The 26680-nt window shown below is 38.3% G+C and overlaps 1 protein-coding gene across 15 annotated transcripts in view; it reads right to left on the reverse strand.

Moving 5' to 3' along the window:
- Positions 1-26680, reverse strand: part of GTDC1 (glycosyltransferase like domain containing 1) — a 403975-nt gene that overhangs the window by 118720 nt on the left and 258575 nt on the right. The gene's annotated exons all lie outside the window — the stretch shown is intronic.

Here is a 26680-nt window from a genome sequence, read left to right on the forward strand (position 1 = left end):
TCTGGGTTCAAATCCTGGGCTTATCACTTATGACGGTGTGTCCTTGGGCAAGCAAGTGACTTTACTTCCCCAAGCCTCGGTGTCCTCATAGGTAAAATGGAGAGGATGATATCTACATTATAAGAATTACTGTTAGTATATTTTGTATCAAATAAAGTCATAGATATTAATAACCCAGTACAGAATGTGGCACACAGTAACCACTGAATAAACACTAGGTTTTTAATATTAGCGCTATTATTAAGAATAAACCCTGGCCGAAAGGAAAAAATTCATCCAAAAGAAAAAGATTTGCTCCAAGTGGAGAGCCATGTACATTACAAAGATTGTAATATCTGTCTTGTAGGTTATAAACCCAAGGGTGAAGGCACTTTGGAGAAAAGAGAAAAAATGGTGGTGATATATATCTATATACATATTTCTTCTTGGAAGTGCACTCCAGACTACCAGGCCAGGTAGAGGACATGGTTTGGTAACAGAAACTACAAAACAGGCACAGAAGTAACATAAAGCCGTGGTGGGGGCCTTCAACCATGAGGACACCATCTGGAAGGCTTGCTTGGCAAAAACACAACATTGGATAAATACTTGACTCACTCTGCTAAGAGTTTAAGCTCTAAAAAGGCAGATGAAGCAAGTAGGGAAACTACTTTTCTGGACTTAAATCAGACAATTAGAGATGGAGGGGTGAGTAGGGGATGTGGAAATGATCAGGAACATGAAAGAGAGCGGCCACTTAGCATCATGAAACTCTTAGCAGCAGAGGAAAAATATGGAGAGTAAATAGAATTTGGTATATGGTTAGGTTGGAGAAATATTTCACAAATCTGCGAACAGATAGGTGTTATCCTGTGGCAACAACGGTGTGGGCAGTGGGGGCTGAGTGCAGACACGTGCATGCAGAACAAAGCTGGGAAGAGTAGGTCCTCAGATCCCTGGGGTTCTTAGTCAGGGAGTGTCTTCTGCTGCGTGTTCTCTGTTCAAGAGGGTAGCATTGGGGAGAGTGGATATACTGAGGAAATCTCATTTTGGATCTTTTTAAGGTAAACTGCATGAACAATGCGAGCTGTCCCCTTGGATAAAGGACCATTAAGACAGCCGCCAATGAAAGATTCTAGGATTATGTTTTTAATCTCTCGCTAAGTTAGAACAGAGGCCTGGACATAGCAATGCAAGTCCAGCTTCCAGGCTTTAGATGACCGTGCCCCAGCAAGGCTAGGAGTTTTATCTACATGCACACACACCACTGCCCAGCCCCCTCCCACTGTGTTATGGTTTGACGGCCTCGTGTGCGAGCCTCTAAGCTCCAGGGATGATTCTACCCTGCTCACTCCTGTAGTGTGGCCGCTGGCACTGAAACAGTTAACAGTTTTCAGTTGCTGTTCAGAGACTAGTTAGTGGTCTGTGTCTTAGGCCATCCTTTTTTAGTTAAGGTTGCAAGACAATGAGAGATGCTGGTTGCTGGATGCCACACTCGGTCTTGGATCCCATCTCCAGTCCATTTCCTCAGGAAATTCTACTTGAAAATGGAAACGTTTCCTATTAGTTTAACTGCGCTTGCTGAGGATCCTCATTCCACCCTACCAAAAGTACCACGCTTCATTTTTAAGTGGAGTTCACTTAAACTCAGTGTTGTTCTCCGGGTTCCTCTTTGTCCTTTAAATTACCTGGTGCCTGAGCCTCTGTTTTGTTTTGTTCTGTTTCATTTTTGTTTGAAGGGGAGGGGGTTGGAAATGACCACTTCAGTGACAGCCCGAAACAAATTCCCTTTTCTTGAGGCTGGTCTCTCAAGTACTTTCCCAACGTTCACTGACAAGGAAATTTATTCATTCTGATGTATAGCTGAGCCGTAGCCTCTAGTCATCTGTAATAACAGATAGCACTACAACCCTCAATAGAAACGGTTTTTAAGCTTCACTATAACAAAAATATTCTGTGCTTCTTGAAAGCACACATGAAATAACTTTCATTTCCTTATTCAACAGATTATATACCTTAAAAGAGCATTACATTTTAATCACTGTTACAATTTAAATATATAAAAAGGCTATAGTTATTTTATAATAAGAAACAATCACCAGTGAGTATCTATATGTCAAATGCAAAGAACATAATGGTTATCAATTCACAAGGGAACTTAATTTAAGTTAACATTTGACAGATGTTTAGAACCTTTGAGGCACGTATCTGTCAAGTTTCAAAGAGGCCAATAATAATGGTGTAAGAAAAGTTTAAACATTTTCTTCATCACAACAGTTTTGAGAGAAGTATCAGCTTATAATCTGGTTAGAAATATTCCTCAAAAAAAATAAAATATCAGATCAATTTAATTAGAGAATATTTACTCTGAAAATTCAGATCCTTTTCCATCCATTCCAGAAAGTTTAATGTAGATTTGCTAAATGAAGCTGCAAAGAAATGGGCATTTGAAAGCAAAGGGGACTCCCTAAATCACCTGGCCCTTCTTTATTTTGCTGCATCTTTGTATTAAACTAATACCAGGATACCAGAGCATGTAATTTCCTGGTTAGTGGAAATCCCTCTAATCAGAATATTTAGAATTGCTGTCTCCTTTAACTGGACTCCTTTTGTATTGTATACAACGCAGAGGGAAATGCTATCATAACACTTCAATAGTTAAGTGACTTTATGAGAAAAATAGTTCCAAATGTTTCCTAAAACCCTCCAAACCGCACCAAAGAACATTATCGTAATATTATGTTTCCCCATTGCCTCCATTATTTAAACTTGCCTCTCCTGAAATGATACTTGGATGAGAAACTTAGGTTTATGTAATGTATAAATTGTTTCAAAAGGAAAAGCCTTGGCTGCATAATTATTACATATGTAGACATGCCAGATAATTTAATGTTTCCAATAGCTTTTCTTTATTAATTGACAAAAGAGTACACTTAACACTTTTGGTTACTAGAGCTTTTGGGAGAACTTATTTTTTGTGTCTCTAACCTAAGCTATCCAAATAGGCATTGTATAATTCTCTTAAATTCAGTCCTGAACACAAACAAAAACATCATAAATAACTATATATTTCATCTAAAAGCTAGATTTTGGCATAGTACGTATAACCCACATACACTGTATGTCATGTACCAAAGTAGCATAACAACACATTTCAGGAAGTCCGGCATCAAAAAGCACCTTAATGGCAAGTTAACCTCAGATTCGGTTATGATGCTCCCTCTGCAACTGTAAGCTGCCCATTTGAAGCACTTTTGCAACAGGCTTTCTGGGGGGTAATTACAATTATGTATATTGTTCAAAACACAGCCTCGAAGTAGAAACAGCCCAAATGCTCATCAATAAATAAATTAATAAATGAATGGTAGCACAGACATACCATGAAATATTATTCAGCCATAAAAAGGAATGAAGTACTGATATACGACGGCAGGTGGATGAACTCCGAAAACATTATGCTAACGGAAAGTAGCCAGACACAAAAGCCATATGTGGTTTGATTTCACCTGTAGGAAGAGATCAGTCCATAGAGATGGAACACAGACTGGTGGTTGCCAGGGCCGGGGCAAGGGAAGTAGGGGGAGAGCGAGCTTAACCGGCGAAGGGGTTTTTCTTTGGTGATGGAAATGTTCCAGAACTAGACAGAAGTGGTGGTGGCACATTTGGGAATGGCCTAACTGCCAATGAGCTGTTCACCTGAAAATGGATATATTTTATATCAATTTCATCCCAACATGTTCTTGCAAAAAATCGAGTAGAAAATATTTATGGTCTACCCTTCCGGGCCGACTGGAACATGAGCGGCACGGGCACTTTCTGTGTGCGGGTGTCCCCTCACCCTTCACTAAAGGCTGACTTGTCTCCAGGTCTAGGAGGGGGTGTGCACCCAAAGCAGAGAGATCTGGGGGTGGCAGCACACGTGTCACACCAGCCCGAAGAAGATGCTCAGGGCTGTGGGGGCAGGGACAGAAAACAAACAAACAAATGCCCAGGGCCTCTCCCTTCTGTTTTAAACTTTGAAGAACAATCCTTCTGAAATTTTACATACAATATTCCACAGACACATGTTTCAGATAGCCATCTCAGAATGTAATCTAACACTCATCAATGACTAAGGAAAACAATTTTCTACTTTATTATCAAACCTTTTTAGACATATGTAATGCATTCGGGCAAAAAGAGAAAAGGATTCCGGAATTTTGGCAATTTGATAAATTGGATATAGAAATCTCCTTAGAACAACTCAATGGTTCAGTTCTCATTAAAAGCCTTTCTGTAACACAACGCTTCAATTGCTAGACGACTTTGTAAGAAAAATATGCCACTGATTCCATTTCGTAAAGAGTATGGACTTGAAATTAGAAGCACTTGGCTCAAATCTCAACTCTGCCACTGTGTGACCTTGGTAAAAAAAAAAAAATGTTCTCTCTGAGCCTCAGTTTCTTTAATACGAGAATGTAGATGATGCCTTCACGTTTGTGAGTTCAATTATAATGGCTATGCTTGACACATGGCAAGTGCTCAAGAAATATATTTTCGTAACTTTACCTGCTTCTTTCCCCAGTAAAAAACATTTATTCATAATCATTCATTGTTGTGAACATCATATAAACTCTATAACCAAGAACGGTTATACTGTGATAGGAGTTTCTCCTCTATACTTCGAGACATTTCACAGCATTTGATAATACATATAAATTGAAGAGTGCAGAGGGAGACAGAGAATTAGAAAGCAAACAGTTTGGAAAATGTCCTTAAAAGATTTTGTGCATGGGTAAGTTCAGAGTCTAAGAGTTATTCCCCATAGTTATGGTGACATAGCTATGACACAGTTATGGTGACACAGAGGACGAGCAACATATCCCATCCCAGGGAGACAGAAAGCCTGACAATCTGTAAGTAGGTATTAGTTCTACAAATGCTTTGCTTCTCCAATAGTTTAGAAACAAGAATGTAACTCTCTCTATACCCACAGAACATTTAAAAACATGAGATAAAGTGCTGTTTCCTTTTAAGCAATTTAGCTATTCTTGGGTACTTTTATGAAAGTAAGAAGCAACTGCAGAGTACCCAATATTGTGTGTGATGGAACATTCAAAAATAATTCAGAGAACACTGTTCATGCTCTCTGAGGAACTTACAGTGTGGGGGACAACAACAGCAATGAGACTTGAAAACTACAGACTTTCATAAAGTCTTGAAAAATGATTCCTATTTTTTCCTGTGGATTTACCACACAAACAGTTTTAATCTGATACTATATAGGAAATTTAACATGGATTCTATTTTATTTTATTTTTTAAGATTTTATTTATTTATTTGACAGAGAGAGAGACAGCCAGCGAGAGAGGGAACACAGGCAGGGGGAGTGGGAGAGGAAGAAGCAGGCTCTCAGCCGGAGATGCCTGATGTGGGGCTCGACCCCAGGACTCTGGGATCACGCCCTGAGCCAAAGGCAGACCCTTAACAACTGAGCCACCCAAGCGCCCCTAACATGGATTTTAAACCTCAATAGGAATGAAATATAAATTAAATTAAAAATAAGGAACGGTGTGTGGATTTTGTTTTATTATTATTTTTTTTCAAGATTTTATTTACTTATTTGACAGAGATAGAGACAGCCAGCGAGAGAGGGAACACAGCAGGGGGAGTGGGAGAGGAAGAAGCCAGCTCCCAGCAGAGGAGCCTGATGTGGGGCTCGATCTCAGAACGCTGGGATCACGCCCTGAGCTGAAGGCAGATGCTTAATGACTGAGCCACTCAGGCACCCCAGATTTTGTTTTATTTTTAAAAAGAGTGAAGGAGCCTAAGATGGAGGGAAAGAGACCATTTTTGTGATAGTAAACACAACATGTAAAAGAATATTTGTTTTTACTTACTTAGTGTGAAAAACCATCCTTCTCCCTGGCACTCATGTAACTTTTGACTTTGGTGACTACACAATTAAAATTTTTATGGAACCACAGAATTGAGATTGGAGAGGAACCAGAGAAATCATTTAATTTTACTCCCTCATTTTTAAGGTGGGGGGCCAAAGGTCTAAAAAGCACCTTTTTCCAAAGTGTGTTCTAGAAAATACTAGTTCCTCAGGATTTTAGTAAATGCTCTATGAGTTAAAAAATCATCATCATCATCATCATCATCATCATCATCATCATCATCATTATCTGTGGTTAAATATTAAGTTTTGGAAATATTAGATTAAATAAAGGTTTGATTAAATAAAGTTAGATTTATTTATTTCAGGGGTTCTCAGACTTGAATACGAATGTGCTTTGTGACTACTTACAGGGAGATAAAGTGTGCAGAGCTGCCCCCTTCACCCCCCCTTCTTTTTCTAGAGAAAGGAGCACTTCATGGAACTACATGTATGAGAACACATTTTAGGGAACACTACTCTAAGAAAACTTAACTCAAAGATACAACTATGTGAGCTTTGACTCTGTCAAGGGATTAGAACCATGTCTTTAGGCTTCTGGGCTAGGGAGTCTTCTACTATCATCACTCTGATACCCCGCCCTAAAAGAGTAAAAACAAGTCTTAGGTTGCCTCTGAATAAACATATTTGGCAAGCTGTATTCTGTGGTAAGTTCTTTATTTTGTTCAATAATGGAAAATACAAATGCATTTTCTGAGAAATATTCACAAATCAAAGAAGCCATTTGCTTATAGACCTGGGGAGTAATGCTACCATGTCCTTGGTATCATCCCATATAGCCACAAACTTGTCCCAACTTCTGCCTGGGTCACTCCTTATTTTCAAACGGAGGTTTACAGGGACCAGAAAGGCAAAGGAGCTGTAACATCCATTTCCAATACACTGATCAGCACTGGCCTTGGCTTTCTTAAACTTCTTTCAATTGACATTTTTTTTTTTTTTTAAGTTGACCCAGGAGGCTGAGTCTTAGAAGCTTGTACTTTGGAAACCATTTGATGTAATGTCATTGAAGCTATTCATATGCTTCTGGAAAACTATGGATGACTTGCTGAGAACCTGGTCTGCCTTAAGAAATGTATGCCATTAAGAGTGATAAAAATAGGGGGTACGTATTCTCAATAGCTATAGCAAAGGCATACGCAAGAATACATCCCCTTTGCTTCCATGGACTTCTTTTTTTCTTTAAATATTCCACAAAAAAAGGGAATAAAAGGTGACTTTTGGAATACTTTTAAATTTTTCTTAAAGTTCAAAGCAGAAAATGCCCCGTATTCACTTTCAACTTTACATGCTTGTGTGTACAAATGAGCATGTGTATGTATATGGCAGCAATAATAACTGTACCACACTCAGGACACAGCAAATCCTCATGACTCTTGTTTTAAAGAAACTGTGACCTCATGATTGTTCTACTTCATTATCACTTGTTTCTGCGTGAGTTAATTTGCACTTGATGTTGTTCATTTATTTCACTAGACTTATGCCACTTTCTAAAAGAAGAAAACAATATTTTTTTTGTTTTTTTTTGTTTGCCCTCCTCTCATCTACTGTATACACTAAGAGCATCTATGCCAGTGAGCTCACATGTCACTAAGACCCTAAAAGTTCATGGTCGTAAAGATAAGAGGATCTTGTAGTCAGGTGTCAGAAAATCCAATAACTGGAATGAAAGAAAAGAAACAGAAAGAAAGATGGGATGTAGCAAAATAAGAGTCTATGAGGAAAGAAGCTTAAGTAGGTGAAAGTCTAGAATCCCAAGGGTGGGGGACTGACAAGGGAGACTTCAAAGAAAGGACTCAGTTATCAGATGCTGGGAAAAACTCAAACCCCAAATACTGACACACCTGTCAGTGGCTCAAAGCTCCTTAACCAACACAGAAAATGCAGGGCATGACTCTCAGACAGTGAGACCGATTTACCATTATTTTTCATTTTGCTAAAAGAAATAAACTGAAATGACTTTTCTCTTCCAAAATGTACTCCAATTAGGTTGATATCATTGGAAACATGTGAGTACGTTTTCAGTCTTTGGAGGTGGTCACATACTTTTTTCTTCCATTCAATCATTCATTCATTGACTATGCCAGGTACTGTCACTGCCCTTGGGAATTTCACAATCCATTATAATAAATATGCTCAAAATTACTAAATTTGGGGGCTGAGGCATTTTAACTCATAACCAGAAGTTAGAGTTCAAAAGCGACTAACTGTGATGACTAAGTTGAGTAATATCTTAGGTCACAATAAGTAATAAAGCCAGTTTTCCTGAGTGGTTCCTAAACTATTAGTGGAGGAGATTTCCCAAAATATTTTAAGAAATAACGTCAGTACTGAAATAATTGTAGTTTTGTGAGAGCACAGTTTGAAGACTAATGCTTGCTCATCTGAATGAATAATTTAAGAGAAAAATATTCTGTATATCTGCCATATACAAATAGTGTACAATACAGTTTCCGAATGAAGCTGTTTAAATCATAACCCATGCTGTTAGGACACTTACGTCCCAGTAGAAAATAGTTACAGTGAACCACAATATAAGACAGACTCTAAGCACCATATCTGTTCTTATCCAGCAAATCTCATTAGTGTCTTCTATTTGGCACTGTTCTGTGGATACGGTGATAAACAAAATGTGGCCGTGACTGCAAGGAGTTCACAATCTAGTGAAGTAAATAAAAGAGGTGAAAAGGAGAACTTTGGTGTTGTGCAATAAGGGCTAGGATTGGAGTGGGTCCAGAGCTTGCTGGAGCATGGAATTCATTTAGAGGAGGCTTCTTAGGGGCTCTACAGGATAAATGAGAGTGAGCCCCGGAGGGAAGGGAGGATGCATTTCAGGCAGATGAGGGAATATGGGGAGGTGGAGGCAAGGGAGAGAAGGACCTGTCTCGGAGTTTGGTTCCCCAGGGCAGGATTTGTGTGTGTATGGGGAGATGGGATGAGAGTGCTGGGAGAGAAGAGACTGGAAGATAATCACGAAAGCCCCATAATACGACCTGCTATGGAGTGTGGCTTTTGTTGAGAAGTCACAAATGACTCTCTTGTGAGTTGCTAGAGGAGATGCTTTGTGGTTGGTATGTTTGCTGCAGGGAAACGTTCAACAGTATATGAATGACATTTCATGATAGGCCTGCTGGATGGAGAGAAAAAAGAAACTAAGGGCTAGGCTGCATACAGGCACTGGAGTCAGTATTAGACAAAGTACAGAGGAGAGAAGTCAGTCCAGCTTGAAGAAGGGACAGGGGTAAGAAAGAAGTGAGATAAGATGACACTGTGTAAAGCCTTCAGGGCAGAGGACATGCTCAGGAGCATAAATGTTCCTCCATCAGCCAATGGGAGAGCTTGAACCTGGATGAACAGAAAATAGCAGCATCATTTACAGGAAAAACAAAACAAAACAAAATACGAACAAACAATGATTGCAAAAGCAGAGACAAAAAGAGGAAGAGAGGCTAGTCTTAGAAAGAACATGAAGAGTTCAGTTTTGGTCTTGTATCATGGATTCATCATAACTCGTAAGATCATAAGTACTGAAAAGAAAACTTGAACTTATCATCTTTTGGTGAGTCTTGCATGGCCTGACAGTTTGCAAAAAAAAAGTCACCTGTCCACTAAAAGATCTATTCAAGACACCAAAGAGTTTCATAAACATATCACAATGGCTAACTTGGGTTTAGAACTTCTAGGCACAGAGAGTCACCCTAATCTAAGCCTTTTTAGGTCACCTGAAAAAGCATCTGTCTCCCCTACCCCTCTTATTTTCTCTGATGGGAAATATTTGAACATCTCATTCATTCATTTTTGAAATGACCAGTTTGGAGTAGTTCATTTCTATCCTGAGTCGAGTCTTTGAAGTGTGTCAGTATGTATGTGTGTGAATACACGTATGTTCAACCAAGTAGAAGATGAGTAAAGTCTCATTAGAAAATATGCAATAAACAGGCTTTTTCTGAAAGGTAAAGCTCTTATGCCAGCATCTTTTTGTTGTTACTTTCTCGCTAACTAACCAATAGTCCTAAATCATCTACTTTGTTATCAGTTACCAGAGAAGCAAATCACTTGAGAGGGGTTGCTTAAAATTAATTGAACTTGCCTTGATTTTTGTAGATGGTATAAAGCCACATTTATACAGCACTATCTGGAATGACACTGCTTCAGGAAAAAGGACAATGGCTATGCAAACCTTTTAGTGTACACTATCTGTCAAATCTGTGAACTGAACCCCAGCACCATATCAGTTTTGTTAGAGCAGTGGTATTTGCTAAATTATAGCAGGAGACTGGCTTTTTAATATTTTTTTCCTTTTGGATACTCAGATCAAAAGAAAAGTGTACACTTTATTTTTAATCTCATTACTTCACATGAGCCCAGACAGAACATCAAAGACAAGGTATGCAGGTTTAACCATTAGCACCAACATAATCCAAAGTTGAAAATCTCTTCCAGATAGCTACCTCACTGTGAAATAGAGCACATTTGCGTTATTCAGCATCAGTGTTACTCTGTGTGTTTTAATTTCACTGTACTTAACAAGAAAAAATATCCAAGCCATGTGATTTTGCCTTCCAGCATCAAGCAGAAGTTTGTAGGACAATCTAATATTGTTAGAATAAATGCAATTCACATCTACTTTTTTTTTTTAAGTTGGCTCAGATGTCCATCTCAATTTCATAAGAGGGAAGAAAGTGAATGAAATGCAGTTGCAAATCGTATTTGAGGAGGGCAATGCTTCTCCACATCTGAAGTCTATTGAAAGCTCATGAGTAAGAACTTGGGGAACAAATCTTTTCTGTTCAAAAGATGTGTCAGTGGAGAAATTCTCAGAAAATAGCACACAATTCATCAGAAATCACGCATTTCTTTTCCAAACTAGATAATAAAAGAAAGTTGCTGTTGAATTCTTTCCAAGGGGAACTAAATATAAGTATATAAAATAATTCATAAAGGTTTTGCATTAGAAAATGTACCATAAACAGTGCAGAGAGATTTAAAAAAAAAAAAACACTGAACAACTAGATATCTGGGCACCAACCATCAGATTGTACAATGGCGAAGTAACTGGCACAGATGTACTGGTGTATAGCCCTGGCTTCAAAAGTGTCCACAATTGTTAGAACAAATGAAGCGGACTTTGTGCAAATATGTGGTGGTTGACCTGAGATTTCCCAGTAACATATTATCATCATCATACCAGCAAGAGCAAATGTTCATGAAGCTTCTAGCACTTGTAGTGTCCTATTTCAAATCTCTGAGGATACGAAGAGGTATATATGTATGGGGATGGCACCTATGCCTTCATGATTCATTCACAGGGGAGACAGATTGTGGTGTATATCTAAATACATACAATTAACCAATCACAAAGCATCCCACGCTTAGTGCTAAAGAGGGGCAACAAAAGTCAGAGAAATTCTGAAGAGGAAGATCTAGCTCAGGACTAAGAAAAAATGAAGTTATCTCATGGAGAAGGGAGAAGCTGGATGTAGAGTTTACGAAAGAATGGTATGATCTCAGATAAGAACTGAGAAGAAAAAAGGGCATTTCAGGAAAAATAGAACTGAATGCCTACTACCAAAAGTGTGTGTGTGTGTGTGTGTGTGTGTGTGTATGTGTGTGAAATCAAATTACTCTTAATTTAATCTTCTCAGCACTTGTCTTTTACTCTTAATATACCAGTGAGGAAATTGAGGCTCAGGGAGATTTAATAATTTATAAGCATGCATTTATTAAGTGGTAGATTCAAGATCTGAATCCACTTCTAGTCCATGTAGAGCTCACGCTCTTTCCACAATACAATAGTACGACCAGAAAGTAGAAGGCTAGGAGTACAATGCAAAGGTAGAGAGAAATGTGGATGATACACTTGGAGAAGCACGAATGTATCCACTGGAGTTCATGGAGGGGGAAAGTGAGAGATGGGTCAGGCAGGGAGGGAATGTATGGCTTCAGGTGGCAGGCCAAGAAATGTGACTTTCACTTGTAGGCAGCAGAAACTAAAAATTTTAACGTAATGGGCCTGAACTGGGCAATGTTTTAAAAAGGTTAGTTTAGCCATAGTGCATAGGAAACCTTAGACGTGGAGCAAAAGGTAAGCAGTTAAGGCTAGAAGCAGAGCAAAGTATATGGAAGAAGTTACACTCCTCAGCCGTTATTATGATAGTTCCAACAAGAACTGAAGAGAGAGCCAGCTGTGAGACACTTTCTAACCAGTTATGATACACCATAACTGCTGATTTCACAACTTTGAAATCACCAAATCTAACCTAGTATGAACCATAAAGTTAAACAAGAATAGCTAGAGGAGACCATCTCCTGAACATGGAAATGAAGGGCTGTCCTCTGTAAGTACAGATGGAGAATCATACCCAATCTCTGTGACCCCGCTCCCCATGCCTGACTTCAACAGGCAACTGAAGGGCATTATCAAGTCAAAGCATTTAAAGACCCCGGACCAATGGACTTGATATTGAAAAATGAGAAATGATACCAACATCATCAGACCAAAAGCCTCTGTTAATTTTATTGATACATGGCAGTTTCATATATAGACAGAATAAAATATTAGCTAAACAAGAAATGGTAAAAGTTAACAAACTAAGGATTGTTTTTCGTTATTGTTTTTTTGTTGTTTTCTATTATGATTCTTTGTTGAAGGGTAGATAGGTATGATTCACTATTGTATCAAAAATCTGTTTCTACTCTAACAGCAGAGTTAAATTAGATGAAACATAAAAAGACTGTATAATATGACACAGCATACTGTAAGAAGAAAAGCCACCCAGAGAGCTTCAATGGCTCTTCAGCTTTGAGGTAAGTGAGCCTGAGTCTTTTTAAAACCTGACAAGATCATATAATATAGAAAAGTAAGTAGAAAAAGCTAAAGAGAGAAGGTATTTCTTAAAAGCTGTCCAATTAACTCTCATTAAATTAAATATTATTGAAAACAGTCAACTCTTAGGTCCTCCATCATAATTAGGGCAAGAGAGAAAGAGAAAGATACAAGGCAGAGCGGGGGTGTGTGTGTGTGTGAATAGACAGAAAGGAACTTTCATATATTCACTTTCTTTTGAGGAATGTAACACTCCTTTTGAAAACACTCTGAAATACACCACTATCTATTATTTAATATATGTCTTGTCTGTCTGCATGTTTCTCTCTGTGAGCAGATTAATCACAGAGGTAGCCTCTCTCATCAGGATTTTGAATCAAAAGTTGAGATCGTCTGGAAAAAGAGATGTTCAAAAACCAGGACTGATATGAGTGACTTGAGAGAAGAGATCCATCCTGAAAGCACTACACAAAGGCAGTGAGGAGGTCTATAGCCAGAACGAGGGCAAAGGTGGGACTCGTGAAATCCACAAAGTCTTTCTTTTCTATGCTAAGTTATAAGCCACCCACAGTACTTATATCAATGTTGAGTTCACCTTCCTGAAATTCATGATGAAATCATCATGCAAAGATTTTTTTTTTAAGATTTATTTATTTGAGAGAGAGAGAGCATACATGTGAGGGGGAGGGGGCAGACGGAGAGGCAGAGAGAGAATATTCAAGCAGACTCTGTGCTGAGTGTGGAGGCCGACATGAGACTCAATCCCAGGACCCTGAGATCATGACCTGAGTTGAAATCAAGAGTTAGGTGCTTAACTGACTAAGCCACCCAGGTGCCCCATCATGCAAAGATTTTAGAATCCTACAAATGTCTCTAATTTGGGATAGAATTTATATGATTTGAAGATTTCTAAAATGCCAATTGGATTCTATTCCCCGTTGGATAGAGTAGTTTTCTGACAACTGCTGCCACCGTCATCTCTATATTCTATGAGTTCATGTAAATTTCCAGCTTGATTTTTTGTCATATATTTGATATGTATTTCGTTATAAAAATTAAAGATAATTATGAAGAGAGTTAAATGTTCAGGAAACTATGTATGGAGTATTGATCACCTGCAATTATCTGGCTTATGTATATTATCATAGTTAATTGAACACTAAAGTGGCTTTCTGTTTTTCTATATAGTAAGATTGAGATTTTTGTTCTCCATTTGTGAAATCATTCACCTGTTTGTGCCAAACTATCTTTCTTGGTAGACAGACAATGAGGTGCTTAATCCTTCTATTCAAAGCATGGTATGATAGCACTTAAGATAAAAAGAAAAAAATTAACTACTTAACTGAAAATTGCAGATCTTGGGAGACTTCAAGGATTTTAACGACAAGACATGTCAGGATTCCTTTTGCATAGATACTACACTATCTCTATAAATGCCTGAACAAATATCCATATTCAGAGGAGAAAGCAAGCAGTTATATCAGTTTAACATGCTTTGTAAATTAACTATGACAGCAACATGTGCAAGTGGGTATTCGCTGCTATTGAATAACATTTTATGGTAGCACCATTCCAGAATTGTTTATTATTATTATCATTATTACTATTATATAACTATCATCATAAGAAAGAGATCATTAAAGGGAAATTGACATTTGCTTTTCATCTTGAAAACATATTTCACATTCTTGAACTTAACCTGGTGTGCCATCAAGAGATGGAAAGCCAATCCGTTATCACTCACTCAACAATGCAAAGCAATTTTAACTTGTGGAAAGTTATCTCTTAACTATTAAGGGAAATACCAAATCATTCTATGCCATTGGATTAATTCTTGGGAAGTTCATTGAGTCTTTGAAGAATGAAATAGGCTGATGTTTCAGACCAGATGATAGAATGCTATTTCTCACATTGGTTTGAAATCTATTTTAACACAGTGAAGACATGAAGTATGTATTAAATGCCCAGTGGATGCCTCATCAGATTAGTTGCTGAAAAGGAATAATACAAGGGCCCCAGGGAGTCAATAAACTAATGTGGAGCTGGATGTACATACCTCAAACAGCTAGGGAGTAACATAATACATTATGTAGCCAAGTGACGAACTGAATGATTAATATACGTGGACTCTAGGAATTTGGAGCAGAGAAAGAATAACGGAGGATGGTTACATGCCAAATGTAGAAAATGGGCCTTCTTCTTCCTTCCTTTCCTTTCAAATATTCAGTCACTGCACAAATATTTGTTGAACTCTTACTATATGTTAGGAGCAGTGGCAAACAAGGTAGAGAGAGTCCTGTGTTGTCTACAGGCTACTTGAGGGTAGTGGAGCTATGTGGAGGGTCAGTAATCTCTTAATTACAAAATAAATGATTATAACTAAGGTTATTAAGAAATTAATTAAATTTCTACAGAGAATATAAATGCAGCTTTAAAGTAGATCATGGGAAATGTTATGCTTCTTTAAAATAAATAGCCCCAAGTCCCATGATTTAACTTTATTTCGTTAGTTGTTGACTGTGATGCCAGTTTAATGGTATAAAGGAGTGGCATGATCTCCTGGTTCCCTTCGTTTAAGCCCTTCTACTGGCACATCCACACCATCCCCAACCCCTGTTGCCCTCTGCACGTGGGTGCTTGCCTGCGCCCACCGCCCCCCCCCCCCCCACCGCCCACAGAGTTCTTCCCTGTGATATACATTTTCACATCGGAACATCTACTCTGTAACTCATAGTTAAAGTGATGGAGTAGCTAAATCTTCAGAAGAACGTGAAGAGACAGTTTGCCTACTGGTGTTAGCATTTGCTGTAGCTATTCCTGGCACTGGGCAACACATGTTTTTAATAAACTTGTAAAAACAGTGTAGATCTAGCTGTAAATATGTTTTGCTTGGTAATGTAGGCTGAATATAATGATTAGATTGACAGTTGTTGGGTTTTTCCCCCTCTAAAAAATCACAGTAAGATACAAAGAGAAATGGTTTGAATGATGAGGCCCAAGACAGTATCATGATACCAACACTGTGTTGATAATTATTGTTTATGACAACAGTCAATTTACAGTAAAAACATGCTGCTGTTTTCCTTGTTCACAGCATTACACGTTTTGTTTAGTCTCTTAGAAATATCCAGCTCCATGTGAAGTAGCCTGTATCTATAATTAGAACTAGGCCACACAATCAGATGCCTGTCAATATTGTGGTAAGCAGCTAAAAAATAGAATAAAGTTTGAAGATACTGATACATGACTTGGAGAAATTATTCTTTAAAGTAAAATATTCACTTTGATTTTCCACGTTATCAATACAATGCAATGGCCACAAAAAGATATGCAAAGAATTGGTAAAAATATATACATAATAACTAAAATAATAAGTCATCTACTAATAGGACATTAACTATCTGTGAGTTAAATCCAAACTTGGCATAATGTCATTTAAAAACTTCGCACAGATATTCAATAGAAACTTTATGAGATTTTAAACTTCATTTTGTAGGACGAAAAGACACAGTCTATATAAATTCATTTATTATCAATTACTTGTCAAAAGTTCTTTCTTAATAGCTAAAGAATTATTGTGGCATTCCCATTCAGAATACAGTCACATTGACTGTCAGCTGCCTAATACTGTTTGGTGGTAAAGTGTCAGAGACCCATATTTCCTAGATTTGGAATACCTGAACCAAAAATTATATTTAGCATAGCAAAAGAAATCCATTGTATACACAGGTGGATAAAATGAATTAATCCATCTATTTGCTAAAGATATGGTAGCTGCGTAATAAATTTAAGTATTACCATGGGTAATGTGGGAGTGGAAGAGAAGGAAGAAATAAAGATTTATAAAACAAAATGCTCTGCTCTAGAACCTCATGATCTAGATAGAACATTTACAGAGAGCCACAGACCTACAGATCTTCTTATCAAATAATAATAGTAACAATAATGATATGTAGATTTGGAATTAATTCATAATCAATGTTAATACTGATTCATTTCACTGTCATAGTTTTGTTTTTCTGCTGACAAAAAGTGAACTGCTAAGAGATCTTTTTAAAATTAACTACATAGAAAGAACAAGGTAAATTGTTAGAACATGAACAACGACTTTCAAATTTTATATAGGCTGTCAAGAGGAAAATGTTCTGTACGTCACCAAAGGGAAGCAGTAAGAACAATGAAGGAAGCTATGAGGAGAGAGATTTTGGCTCCAGGGAAAAATGAATTCTAATAATCAGAATTGTCCAAAAATAAGTCAACCAGTTTAGTAGGTAATGAGTTCTCTACTATTGCGTGAAGCAAGTACTGGCTGGGTTTCTCCTTGGTGGAGATGGTATAGATAGTCTTAAAATAGCTGAGAGGGGATGCCTGTATGAATCAATAGATTCAATGTTAGTAATGATAATGGTGAGGGTGATAGATTTACAAAACATACAACTTGAAATCTCAGACAAAAAGGGCAACTGATTTTTCAAAAACCCACTTTTCCTTTGTTCCTTTTAAAATGATAGTAAATGAGTTTTAACAGTTTACCTAACTTTCGTAGGAATCTATAAATCTTTCCCAAAATAAACTTACATCTTAATATTTGTGAGTAGTCAGCTGCAGTGGTGAAGCTGGGTCATTTTCCTCTCAGTCAGGGCAGTTGTGTGCCCATCCCCCACCACACACAGTTTATTTTGCCTTCACTGTTTCAAGGTATACATATTATTTTTTAGCTTTGTTTTTTTCTAAGTTTTTTTTCCCCATGTAACTATATCCTGAACATCTTTCTGATCAGTAAATATGAACCTACTTCATTGTTTTTAACAATGGCCTACGTAGTATTCCACCGAATGTATATATCATAATCTATACGAATAGATATTTAAGTTGCTTCTAAAATATTACACTGAAAATAATGCAAAAGATTACAATCATCCTTTTACATTCATCTTAACATTATGCTAGCATAACATTTTAGGAAAGACAACTAACTATAAATGGGATTATTAGGTCATAAAGCACGCACATTACACATTTTGATAGAAACTGCCAAGCCACCTCCAAGCTGTAACAATGCCCTAGCAAACAGGTAGGAAATAACCCTTCCAAGAACTCTGTACTTTCCGGATCATTACCATGCACGAGGTATCACGATAGGACCATAAGAGTTGCACGAAAGAACATGCTGTTTCTCCCCATAATCTAGCTGGAGAGATTAAAAACAAACAAACAAACATAAATACATATAATAATACAAAGTGGAATAAAAAAAGTAGTTGAGACAGAAAATGCTGCATCGGGAAATAGAGGTGACTGTGAGGTTTGGGAGAGCAGAAAGGATTCGGACAGAGCCATGAAGAACCAGAAGGACCCTAAAGGGCAAAGAGAAGGTGGAGGCGCATCTCAGTGGGGGCATGCCTTCCAGTGCTGGTGTGAGATCATCTTAGCGAAAGCAGAAGATTTAAGAAGGTGAAACAGGGGGCCCCTGGGTAGCGCAGTTGTTAAGCGTCTGCCTTTGGCTCAGGGCGTGATCCCGGCGTTGCGGGATCGAGTCCCACATCGGGCTCCTCGGCTGGGAGCCTGCTTCTTCTCCTCCCACTCCCCTGCTGTGTTCTCTCTCTCGCTGTCTGTCTGTCACATAAATAAATAAATAAAATCTTTAAAAAAAAAAGAAAGAAAAAAAAGAAGGTGAAACAGGTTCACATTCTATTCTCTTACACTGCCTTCTTTCTCTTCATATCACTTACAACTATCCCAAATTACCTACAATGTATATTATCATGCACTATTAGTGTATAGTAGTATTATTATACCCTATACAGTATACACTAATATACAATATACACTAATACAATATACAGTCTAGTGACATGTTCACTTGTTTACTGCCCGTGTCCTCACTGCTCCAAAGGGGTGGTTGACTGTCGCGGTCACTGCCGAGTCTCTGGACGCTGGGCCAGGCCAGCACACAGTAAGCCTTCTGGAAACGAGTTTGCTGAGGAATGCCTGTCAATGTCATGCTGACATCACTAAGAGGAGTCGGAAATGGCAGGTTAAAGACTGGACTTACAGGACTTAATGGCAACTGGAAAGTCACAACAGGATGAAACTAGGAGTGTGAAGTGGTGAAATGCAGTGGTGTTTGTGGAAACCTGATCTGGTTTTGTTATGCAAGATGGACTGGTCTGGTGGCAGAACTCAAAGGCCAGCAAGGAGATTATTACAGTACTAGAGGGATCAAGAAAACAAACCTGAGAGTGGGTAGAAAGAATATCCTGGAGGGAAGAGCAAAGGCTTGGTGACAAATGACTAATGATAGCTACCATTTAAGTCAGTGCTCACGTTGTGCTTATTTTGTATTAAACACTGCACAGACATTTATTTAACCCTGTGAGATAGGTATTATTATCCGAGTTTCTTAAAAGAGGAGACTGAGATACAGAAAGGCTAAGTAGCTCAAAGTCACACAGTAAGTAAGACCCCCCAGCCGGAACCATTCCTAATTCTATGTCTGTAAAGCTTGTACTAGTTCCCCTATTTTAGAGGAATACACAGGGGCTCTCGGCACAGGGGAGAGGATTCTGGTCATGCAGTGACATACATATTCATGCCCAAACGCTGGTATTCCCAAGGAAGAAGAAAATGATCAAGTGTGTGCTAGGTCAGTGTTTTCATGACCAAATCAATTTAGTGGGTCATGATCAGCATTTTGAAAAGAAATGAAATAGAGAACATAAAGAGAAAAGAAAACATTAAAATGAATCACTTGTAGTATTGTTTTATGAAACTTTTGTTTCAGATACATATGCACGTGTATACTGTTTTGCTGAAAGCTTGATTACAGTATCTTGGATGGGAGGAGGCATCATAGTTTACAGATCCTCACTGCAACCCGGTGTTTCCATCTTTATTTTCAGAATGAAGAAGCTGAGGTCCAGAATGGCAGAGCCAGGACTTGAAACCAGGGCTCTGTCTCCCAAAGACAGGCTCCTCTTTCCAGCACGTAGCTTGGAATCGTCAAAATGGGAAAGCAAGTTCAATAGAGCTCCTTCTTTTTCGACTTCATTTAGCCAAGGCCAGGCTGACAGGGTCCGTAAGCTTTTTGCCCATCAGCGTGTATAGAAACATTAAGGCTATCTCGTTTTGTTTCAAGAAATTAGAAAAAAACAAACCCTTTTAGGTAGAGCTATCCTCTAGACACACTACAAAATAATGATGTTAAAACAAAATCTCCTGCCTGGGCTCAGGTCCTTAGAAGAAGCAATGAAGAAAGAAGCCCCATGATCTGAAGACCCAGCACAGAGAATGTTCTTTGCTTACATTCTAATAAATATATTTATGAAAGGAAAATTAGAAAGGGAATTCTACTTTCTCACTGACTTCTAGAGCCTCCCAGAATGTTAGAACCGGCAGGTGCCTTAGAGATCATTGAGTCCACCCTCACATTACAAAAGAGTCTTCAACAGAAGCCCACAGAGGTTAAATGAGTGAACCCAAAGTCACATAGCTAATGAGTAGCAGGGTCCTCAAGAACAAAATCTCGCTAACATTCTTGTTCTTATATAAATCACAGGTTTTTCAAGAAATGTTAAAAGAGGTGTAGATAAAGGTCAACAAGGAGTTGAGTGTAAGGGTTTTTGCTTTAGTTACTAGAGGCTGATCGTGATCTCTGGAGGTCTGACCTGGCCTAGACTATGGGGCTGACACAGCCTTTGGACCTCAACTAGTCCTGACTCCTGCTCATCAGCACTGCACTGAGCTCAGCTGGTTTGGGACCAGTACCCCAACCGCTACCTGAGATGCACCCCCTTTCCTGACACAGGATGCCAGCCCTCACCTCACCCCAGGATCAGTAGTGCCATTCAGCGACCCTTCTTTGTTTGGCTTCCTTTAAAGCCAAATTCTTTCATGAGCTCATAATGTTGACAAGTATGGTATCCATTGATCAAACAGATTGAAAATAATATAAATTTTAAAGATATTATCTTATAGTAGGTATTTGTCTCTGGAGGCTATTGTTTAATCAGAGATACTAAAATTAAAAAAAAAAATTGGCCCCTAAAAGCTTGAAACTACATCCAACTTATGTTTGATGTTGTGTAACTAAGAAACAACTTTTGAAAAGGAAGAAGATAAAAAATAAACTTAGGCTAGCAGAGAAGGTGCCAAATTTCGGTCCCTTGAGCTGTGAAAACCTTCCAATCGGTCTGTAAATGAGGTAAAGGAGGATTCATGCATTGCTAAATATTTATTGTTGCTAAGTTTCATCACTGTTAATATACAGGTAACGGATGGCTTTTTGTCCTTTGAAGTCAAACATCACCATTTAAGTGGTGACAAGCACTCACCTCCCTGAAATGGACACGCATGCACACAGCCAGGCATGCACACACACAGACACACCCTCGGAGAGTTTCATCTTCTTCAGAAGGTTCTAACTTAGGATTCAAATGGACTTTAAAAAAAAAAAAAGGAATTTAAAGAGGAAAAAGGAAAAGATTATTAGCTCTCATTTTTTATCCTGTGTTGGATATTTTACTCAGAAAAATGCATAGCTTTTGTGGCCCTGTTGTTCTTATCTCAGGATTTGTGAGGAAGTCAGGGTAATTGTGTGAAGCAAATCAGGAAGCACGGTGAGGCAGAAAGACAGGGGCATTCACTGGAACTGCTCACAAGGGCAGGGCCAGTCCTAAAGGAATGGATTCATCTGCAGGAGCAGACAGGTGGGTGCAACCTTGGGAGGCATCAGCATCAGCTACCTTAGTGCCCCCTACCCTCTGAACAGGAACTATTAACGACGGTTTAATGCTAAATTTGGGATTACTCTAGATCTTAAGCCCTGAATCATTAGACAGACCTAGAATCTCAACCTCATCAAATAAAAATGGATGAAATTCACCAGGCGGCAGCAAGAACAAGGCATACACGTAATGGCCAGAATTGGATTTGGGACCCAGACCTTCCAGGATTAACTACTGACTCCACCACCCACTAGCTTTGTGACCCTGGGCAAGTTACCTTATCATTCTGCACTTCAATTTGGCACTTGCTTCAGAAGGTTGTTCTGACGATAAAATTAGTCAATATATATAAAAATTTTTAGATAGCTCCTGACATATAGTAAGCGCTATTATTGTTTAAGTATTATCATACTTAGATATACTTTACTACACTCTAGTTTTATGATGCCACATTTAAAGGGAATAGCCCGTACTCAACTTTAGCTGATGCTGGGATTCTGCCATATCGTCCCGATTTTTCAGGAAAAGCCAGAAATCTGGGACTTTTATGTGAAATGTCAAGGCTTTTAAATGTGAAGAACAAATTCGGGTTTGATATTTTTGAACAACTGTGTGGTGTAAATGAAACGTGTCTACAAACTGGATGAATCACAAGACTTGCCAGTGAAAGGTGGTGGCCAATCAAAGCTTCACACAAAACTTCAGAGTCGCTGGCCCCTCTCCTACAACATTCTTTCCCATAGCATGCTTCACTATCTCACACACATCTTACTTGTTTATCTTCTGCCTTTCTTCCGTCCATCACACAAAAATGGAAACCCTTTGGGGTAAAGATTTTAGTCTGTTGTTTGTTGCTGCATCCCTAAGTCCCAGAACATGCATGGTACACAGTAAGTGCCCAACAGGAGTTGAACGAATAAATGGTTAAATTTAAATCCTCACCCTTCACCACTAGGACTGGCCCAGTCTGCTCATATTCCTTCCTTTCAGCAGACTAGGTCACATGAGGATGAGGAGAATGAGGTCTATGGGTTGAGGTGAATCGTGGTTTTTTCCAGAGGGAGCCCAGCAGGCCTGGCTTTGAGAATCTACAAAAAAACAGGGTAAGTAAAATGTTGGGGAAGTGGTGGTGCTGAAGAATCCAAGGACTTTTCAAAATACCTAACAAAACCATCACAAGTGTCTTTCAGTAAAACATTTTGCAATGGCGAAACAATCTCAATCTCTCTCCCTCTCTCTCAAGACATTTTTAACAAGGTGAATTTCCTATATTAAGAAGGCTTAACTTCCATCTGGAGAGAGATCCCAAATTATACCTTCGTGTAATACCTGAACAAAGGCAGTTAGATTCCATTTCTAATAATGATCCTAAAGCATCTACACTGCCTACAAATTGTTTTTAAATACCAAGGTGAACATGACACTGAATTTCCCTGTATGACTAGGAAAACATAAAACGTACGCGTGTGTGTGTATATTGCCACTTAAGGTAAATTAATTGGCTATGTGGTAACTAAATTGCTAGAAATAATAAAATTGTAAAACTTACTTTCAATACACTAGCAACATTTCTTGGACAATTCCATCCATCCACCTATTCATTGTCTTAAAACCTGCTGTCCTTCCTATTTTAAACTAACACCACCTGTGATTTATTAGGTGACTGAGAGACCAAAATGTGTAAAAGGCAAGATGCCAAAGGTAAACAAGACCTAAGACATACAATTCTTGCCCTCAGACAGCATGCAGTCTCCTATCGGGACCAAACATTAAATAAATCCTCAAAAGATCCTGACGCTCCTGACTGCTCGAGGCCCACAGAGCCCAGTCCCAATGCCTAGACACGGCAATCTCACCTTCAACCCCACATGCCAAGGCTTCCCGCTCTTACTTTCAATTTGACCAATGTGGATTTCTTCTAACCACTACTAGTGCCATTTGATTTTTAAAGCTTTAATAATTACAGGAGAACTTTAATATTTTTTCCAGATTTCACAAATGAATTTTTTTCCAGGACTCAGTATTCAGAAAGACATGAATTTCCCAAAAAGTGCTAGGAAGAAATTCTCACATGGAAACACTATTCACAGGCCACAGGGAATAGTGAGGATCTAATGTTTAGGAACAGCTTTTCTAATATGAACAAACTAGATTACATAGTCCCCAGAGAGCAGGCTACCAAAGGTCAATGAGAAGGCTATAAAAAGAAATCTAGGAAGAAAACCTAGAAGGTAAAAAAATAAATAAATAAATAAAAAACTTTAGAAGTGCTCCCTCCCATTCTCCTTCCTAGGCTCTTCCTCTTCCAGTTACCAGTCTTCCCTTGGACTTTGATCATTGAACCTGTTCCTCTTTCACTCTGTGTATTCTGCCTGGAGCTTCAAACCCAAATATCAATAGAGCCAAACAGGTAACATCAATAGGTGAAGTGAGTTGGTTTGGGCACTCTGGCAAAAAAGAAAAAAAAAAGTGTTCAAATATCAATTTGTACAGTCCTTTCTCAAGCCAGCAGCATACTGTTGCCATCCTAGAATTCAGGCCCAATTATCATTGAGTGCAGATTATTATGTGGAAGTCATGCAATTTTAAATATTGGTTCAAACAAAAAGAAAAAAAATATTTTCGAGACCTCTAGAGTCTAAATAACTCCAATTTTTGGCTTCTATTTTATATTGTGACAAGTTTAGAAATCTTTACTTTTAGCTCCAACACTCTCCAGAGCTCTAATAAATGAATAAGCTTCCAACTGGGGATATCCAGAGGTACTGCTGGCCTCCTGGGCCTCACTCTTGAGCTCAAATCTGTTTCTAAGAATGCTGCTTATTTCTCCTGATGTCTTCATCCTACTGAACAGTACCACTTTTCCCTGTAGGTTCCACCCTCTCGCTCCCCTCCTCTCAGTCACCCCCATACAATCAAGCACCCCGCCTCAGAGCCTCCTCCATTCCTTACCCTTATCCCTTCATCTCTTCCCATCCAGACAATCAGCACCTCACTTCAAGGATACAATGGCCTTCTCATAGTTTTCTCCAGTTCAACATCATCAACTCCAACACACTCCAACATAAAAAAAGCTGGTATTGTTTCTACCCTGTCAAATGTCTTGCCTGCTGGCTCTCACATCCTACAGGATAAAACCTGTCTCCTTAGCACAGTCAACAGCCCTCAGATTCTGGCCTCTGCCTGCTCAGCCAGCCTCATCTCCACTCTTCCAGCCACATAGCATAGCCTTGCAGAACTAGTCGTCTGTCCGTGAACATGTCATAATTTTTTTGTGCCTCTATTTTTCATACTTTCTCTCTCTTTTGCCTGAAATACTCTTCTCATTAGTCCCTTTGTCTATCTAGTCAATTTCTACTCATCCTTTAAGACTCAGGTCAAGCCATTCCTGTCTTCCCCAAGAAGATTTAAGTACTCCTTTATTCCAACTGTACTCAAGCAAACACAGACTGTCCATTAAGGAAAGGAAAAAACATATATCATTCATCTTTATATCGGAGCATCTAGTACACCATCTGGCACACTGCGTTGGCTTCATAAATATTTGTTAAACAAAGGCAGAGTGAGCTATGGGTTTTCAGAAGAAAGCATGCAGAGTTAGGGAAGAGAAAGAAAGAACCGAAGGATTTGGATTTGGAGGATCTCTGGCCTGGGCTACAGCCAGTCTTCTATCTAATCCACCAGTTAATCAAATCATGTTTCGCCCTTACTCAACTTTCCAATGGCTTCCTGGTAAACTTAGAATGAATCCAAACTCATTACTATCAAAAGGCAACACCTACCTCGCCAGCCTTGTTTCCTACACCTCTCCCCTTCTTACCTGGGCCTGTTACCATTTCTAGACTGTATCCATTTGTTATTTCTTCTGCTGAGAGTGCTCTTCCTCTCATTGCTTTCTTGTCATTCAGGTATTAGGTGAAATGTTTTCTGCTCAGAGAGGTCTACCCAGATCACCTTTTAATCTGGCTGCCACCCACCACCGCGACTCCTGCCTCATCGTGCTTTTCCTATTACCCTATTTTCTTTGTGGCTCTTAACAGTACTGAAAATTACTTTAAACTATTTTTTGTTTCCATCACCAGAATTTAATGCCCATTCTGTGCCCAACATCTTTTATTTATTTATTTGGGAAAATATCTATATTTTATGATTTATCTCATCTGTTCCCAAGAAGTGGTAGAAAATAATTTCATCAACTTTTTGATCTATAGGATTTTGCTCCACTTAAAACAAACAAAAGAACTTTGAGTATAATGAATATATGTAATTTTTAAATATAGACTACGTAGGTATAAGACTTAATCTAAGCATCTTATCAAACCAAAGGATGAAGTGGTTTATCATATCGAGATACTCTCATAATCATGGCTTTCCCCACAACCAGAATCTGTAATCTCTTTAGGCAGGAGCTATTTTGCTAGGCTATAATTTTTACATCATTCTCAACCGAACATCTCTGCGTGGAGAAATTGTATGACTTGTCTTTTAAGAAAAGAAAATTATTGAAAATTAAGCTTTCAAAAATACCATGAGTTTGACTCCAAAATAACTGTTAATGTCCAAGCATGTAAACAGAAACAATTAACAATTACCATTTCACAGCTCTCAAAATGTTTATAAACATAAAACCTATTTCTTTCTAAAAATATGAGTATTAGGACTTTTTTTTTCATTTTAATAATGGTTTGAAATACCTTTAAGTAAATCACTTGAAAAATAATTTTAGAGATCGTCATCATATAGCAAAGTAAGATTATTTTAGTGAATTGTTCTTTTGATAACCTTGAAGCTACAGTTCCAAATACAGTGCCCTTGTTAAGTATAAATATTTAAAATTTATATGCTTGTGTGATCTGGAAAAATAAGATCAAAATACTTTAAAATCACATCATTTCATTTTTATAGTTGAGGAGTTCAAGACAACAAACTATTTATTTTGTGCCAGGAACTCTATGCTTCTTTTATAATTCATATTTTAGGCAATATGATTTCCATCAATGTAAGAGAATTCGAATGACTACGTATCTGCTGTGGTTCCCTTCTGAGCAAAGCTACTTTGGGAATCTATGAATTCCTTTGATTTCTGCATTTTCTTTGAGTTGCCCTGCTAATTAGATGGCCTGAAAATATATATATAAATATATGTATAAATAAAATTTCCAATCTGTGAAGCTATATACTTAAATCCTAAATGTAAATTATCACTGAATC

Source organism: Ursus arctos, unplaced genomic scaffold (genome assembly GCF_023065955.2).
Source record: "Ursus arctos isolate Adak ecotype North America unplaced genomic scaffold, UrsArc2.0 scaffold_1, whole genome shotgun sequence".
NCBI lineage: Eukaryota > Metazoa > Chordata > Mammalia > Carnivora > Ursidae > Ursus > Ursus arctos.